Source organism: Rhinolophus ferrumequinum, chromosome 3 (genome assembly GCF_004115265.2).
Source record: "Rhinolophus ferrumequinum isolate MPI-CBG mRhiFer1 chromosome 3, mRhiFer1_v1.p, whole genome shotgun sequence".
NCBI classification, from domain to species: domain Eukaryota; kingdom Metazoa; phylum Chordata; class Mammalia; order Chiroptera; family Rhinolophidae; genus Rhinolophus; species Rhinolophus ferrumequinum.
This window is the reverse complement of record NC_046286.1, coordinates 10,060,100-10,065,693: the sequence shown is the minus strand read 5'-3', so window position 1 is coordinate 10,065,693 and position 5,594 is coordinate 10,060,100.

Below are 5,594 nucleotides of genomic sequence, written 5' to 3'. Positions count from 1 at the left end.
CCTACCTACCTACCTACCTACCTACCTACCTACCTACCAACCAACCAACCAACCAACCAACACCCCAACACACCCATGGCAGTTATATGAGTGGCTAATGGCTAACCGGCTATAGCTGATGGCCAACTAGCCACAGCTGATCGCCGTCTACTACCCGAGCCAGCATCTTTCCACGTGAGGCCGAAAGCCTGGAATCTGCTCTCTGGGGCTCTGTCCCCACAAAAATAAAGCAGGGTAAAAGAGTAGAGGGTGATGGGTGAGGGTTATCTTAAATAGAGTGGTCAGGGAAACCCTCTTTGAGGAGGTGATGTGAACAGAAAGCGGAACAAAGCAAGTGATTTCAGACTCCCTGAGTCAACATCATCGTCATCACCATCATCATCGTCGTCATCATCAATGACAGTCATCTTTAAGCCCCCCACAGGCCTCCTTACCAGCTGGGCTAAGCACCTCTCAGGAGCTTTCCTTTCCAGGGTGCAGTTCCAGGCATGGCCACAAGGTGGAGCAGTGACTCAAATGGGTTCCAGGGGCTGAGTGTGCTGATGAATCATCTATTAAGACTCTTGAGTCCAAAGCCACCTGCCCCTAGAATCCTATGAAGTTGAGAGTAACCTCCAGCTGTCTGTAGCCACAGGAGTCCCACATAATTGGGTTGTAAACACGACTGTGAAATCACAGAGAGCTTCCAGGGAAGCTGAGCAAGAGGGGCCGACAGGCCCCCAGCAGAGGATTCAGGGGTCCCAGGGCTGAGGTTGGCATGGCCGCCAGGAGAGCACTTCCAGCAAAACTTGTTCTCATCATGATGGGGGTGGGAGTTAAGACATCCCTCTGCCTCTAGCGGTGGAAACAGGAAATAGAGAAGGAATGGGCGGTGAAAGCAGAGCCTTGCATTCAGCACAGCCGGGCCGGAGGGCCTGACAAGCTGTGTGCGGTTTATGCACCACTAGCTGCTCCTACGTGTTCATCTTAGCTTCGGATGAGGACAGCTGTGAACTTGCTGGCTGCCAGCCACCAGTTCTGGGGAGAAGGGAATCTACTCAGACCCCCACCCTGTGATCCCCTGGACAGTAGCTACAGGACAGTCCCTGGTGGCAAAACTGCCAAGACCCCCTTTGGGGTCTTCCCAATGTGCCCACTGATAAGGGGGGAGCTGGCCTGCTCCCCTTGGAGGCTGGGACCTCCTGCTGTTACGCTTCATCGGAAGGATTTATTACCTACTGGACTCATTCCAGCAAGGTGGAATTGCAGGATTTCTAATTTTCTTGGCATTTTGCTCCCCAATAACATGTGAACAGATGCTGCTCAGTTCTCCCCGAGGAGTCCCAGGTAGGGAGGGCAGCGTCTCCTCGGTGAGGTTCTTTGCTTTTCTCTGGGAGGAGAAAATCCATTTCACGTTGCTCCTGTGATTTCACTAACTTGTAATGCACAGGTGAGGACTTGGGGTATAGTTCCACCTGGGTCCTGAATTTCCTCATGTGCAAATAGGACAAATAATACTTACCTGAGTGGGCCACCTGGTCAACTCAATAAGATAATACATCCAATAACACTTGGTACCCCGTCAGGACTCAATAAACAGTAACTACTTTTACGTCTAGTAAGAGCCAGGCACGTGTTCATATCCAAGAGCTTGTTTAGTCCATGGAACAACCCTGTTTGGTACACTCCTCCTTTTTTTGCTTATTTTGTTACAATGTTTTACCCAAGCCATATCTGAAAACATTCTCATCATAACAAAGTCAAGCACTGCTTCAATATTTGGAGTAAAGTACAAATGCGTTTTCTTACCCGCCTCTATGTTCACTCCCACCCCCACCCCCCCCACACACACAACATATTCCCCAGAATGAACTACTGGGGGGGGGGCATTTGGTATTTATCGTTCCAGACTTTAAAAGTATAGACTTATGTTTTACCAATACAGTCCTTGGAGCTGTAAAATTCAGTTCCATGTCACAGAACATTAGGTGAAGATTACCCTTTGAATAGCTTACTGGAGAGTGGGTAGACCCAACTGTTTCTCTCAGGCAGGATTTAATTTTTCATATCAACATTCAATGTACTAACTGCAAATGAGCTCTATTAAAACAGGCCTCCAGAAAGTAGTTTGGTAACATTCTGTAAATAATTACTATTAAGGCCTAGAAAGTCATAGAGGTATATGTGTGTGATTCTTTAACTCACTTTTCTACTAAACGACTGTGGGCTCTGTTCCAAGCTCCCATCAGGAGATGTGGCTGCAGATCCCAGGGACACAATTCTTCAGGCTATTTTCTGCCAAAACGAGGAGCCAAGCACACAGGACATGCCTGGCTGCATGGAGATCAAGTCAAGCTTAATTCTGGGTTTTGACTTCTGTTTGGGCAGAGGACAGTGCCCCATGGACTCTATGGATCCTTAAGGACGAGAAGTGGGCCATCCAGTCCCCTACCAGTCCACCTTCCTCCAAGCTGGCCCAGGGGCTGGAAGCACAGCACTTACTGAGCTGTTGCGTGTCTGCAGGGTTTTTCTCACTCACTACACACACTCCATGTACATTCTTTCCGCAGTCCTCTCAGTGGCTTTAGAAGCTGGTTTGACGATTAGTATTCCCCTTTTTTTGGTGAAGAAACTGACCTTAGAGAAGGAATACACCAAAGACCATGTAGCTAGAAAGCGGCAGCACTGGCACTGCAGCCTGCACGGCTGAAGTCACCATGTCAGAGCTTCCGGTCAAAATGGCAGAGTAAATCAACGCTGTGCTTACCTCTTCTCATGACATCAAAATTACGACTAAACTACAGAACAGCCCTCACTGAGAACAGCGTGAAGTCTAGCTGAACAGAAGTGCTACAACTAAGGACACACAGAAGAAGCCACCGCGAGCCTGGTAGGAGGCGCTGAGACGGGGACCAGGCTGGTCCCCCACCCAGGTGTGACCATTAAAAATTGGGAGGGAGATCTTGGCTGCGGAGAATCCCCCCTGAGAAGCGAGGGGTCCCAGTTCTACACCAGGCTCCCCAGGGTTCCAGTGTAGGGAAGAGAAGTCCCCATAACTTCAGGCTGCAAAAACCAGCAGAGATTGTGGCTTAGTCAGACAGAGGGCGGCGTTTCACACTATGGCTATGGCATAATTTTATTATATCTCTATCGATGTTCAGTTTATTCATTTGTAAAGTAGAGATAATAATAGTACCTGTTATATAGGATTATTGTGGGATTAAATGAGATAATACATGTAAATTGCTTAGAATCAGTGCTGGCACGTAATACGCACACACACAAGTATTAGCTATCATGTTTACCAACATCACCACTATGAGGGATGGACATTAATTTGTGTCCAGTTTTCTGTTATAAAGAATGCTCCAATGAAGATTTCTTTCTACTCATATTTTGCACGTGCATGTGAGCTTGTCTGTGGGATGGAGAAATTTCTGGAATGCTGAGTGAGGATTTGGGGGTGGGGGGAGAAAGAGGTTGGGTATTTCTTCTCTGCTTCAGCCCCATGTCCCTGGTGTTGGCCTTGTTGTAAAACTACAGCTGCCACATGGCAGCCCCTCCCGATGTTCCAGCTCTCAGGGACTCAGGTAACACTTTCCTCCAGTGGCCCTTTTAGTCCATAAGTGGTGACAGCTTCCTGCTGTGGCTGGCCTCTGGTGGCTTTGTCATCCCAGCTGGGGTGAACTCTGTGTTGGGCCGGGCCCTGTCTGACACACTAGCCTTGAGTTTCCTATCAATTCTGTTCATATTCTTTGCCCATTTTCTATAATGTTGCCTTTAGGAGTATTCATAAAAGTTTTGACTGCACTATAAATATTAATGTTTGTTAAAGATGGTATAAATATCTTTAGTCTAAGCTTATCTGGAAAAACATTTTTTTTTAATGTAAGTCACGCCTGTAGTAAAAAAAAATATATGTGTTCTAACAATACAGAAGGGTATAAAATGATAAAATGACAACCAGATGGCCCCGAAATGGGAGGCCTCCCTGTGAGCTCTGTGAGTGTGCACAGGATGGGACGGGGCTGGGGGACACTTGGCAAATGAAGGAAGGTGTGACTGGGGAGGCTGACAGTCACCTACGTCCCAGCCGTTTTTAGGAAGTCATTCAGTTTAAGCAGAAAGCACTGTTCTGGTTTTAGCCCAGAGGTAAACACCATCCCTGCGGTCACTCTGCAGGCATGGACCTGGGAGAACTGACTGGCACAGTTGTTCTATGGACAGTCTCCCAATTGATCGCCTTGACTTTGACCCACTTTCCACTTCTGCCCTGCATGTGTAGGCTGCAAGGGAAGAAGGAGTCTCCCCCACCCTGCCTCTCTGGCGAGTCCTGGTGAGTTTTGGGTGGCGGCCCTCTGCTCTGGGTTCTCCCCTCATCTGTTCTCCACTCAGACCTCTGGCCCACGGATAGCTCCCTTCTGTCCTGGGCCAGTTGGATGTACTCCCTTTGGAACTTCTTTGCTGCTATTTCAATTGGCGTTGGGCAAGGAAAGGGGGTAACAGATATGCTCAGTGCTATGCAGGACGCCTATAGTGTCTCAAACCATATTAAACAGGAAATTGTTGCAGGCGGCTTGCAGGGGGAGGCGGCTTGATGGGGCAGCCCATATCGCCTCCATCCTTGACCTCTAGCCCTTCCCGCTGGCCCACTCCCCCCACACATGTGCACACGTCTACCCTGCCTGTTCTCTGGATTTCCAATACCTGCCAGAAAGCTGCTAAGTTCAGGGTCAGCTTCAGACTATCCACACTGTCACCTCCTTCAGAGGGCCCCGGCCAGAGGCTGGCTTCTCTGTCACTAGTGCCCAGTTTGGGGTCCTTCCTGAGCCCTCTCGTCCTCTTTGCTGGAGCCCAGTATCCATCCCCCTCCTCCTGAGATGACTCCTTTCCCGGGGCCATGACTGCCCGGCAGCCCAATGCCTGACTTGGTGAGAAGTTTTGTGTTATGCCTGTGACTACTTTTAAGCCACAATGGCAGACTCAAGTAGTTGAGGCAGAGATCACAGGGTCCCAAGACCTAAAGTATTCACTGTGTGGCCCTTCAGAGCAATCATCACTTCCTGAAATTACATTGTTCATAAACGTGGTGAATGGTTAAGAGCTTACCTTCTGGAGCCTGACTACCTGGGTGCAAATCTCAGCTCTGCCGTGTCTAGCTGTGTGACCTCAGACAACCTACATGGTATCTCTGTGCCACGGTTTCCACATCTGTCGAATGTCGGTGATGTCAATTAATCCACTGCTTATTTTTGATTGACCTGCAAGTTAAGAATGGTTTTACAGTTTTAAATGATTGGATAAAAATCAAAAGAAGACTATTTTCTGACCATGACAATTATATACAATTAAAATTTCAGTGCTGCAAATAAAGTTTTATTTACACAGTCACATCCATTCATTTACATATTGTCCATATTTCCATACTACTGTGGCAGCGTTAGCAGTTGTGACAGAGGCAGTATGCCTAAAATATTAAAGCCTAAAATATTTACTACCTGGTACTCTACAGAAAATGTGTGCTGACCTCTGGTATAAATACCTGCCATTTAAGGGTGACGTAAATGATTAATATATGCAGAGATATAATTAATATATGCAGAGATCTTAGAACA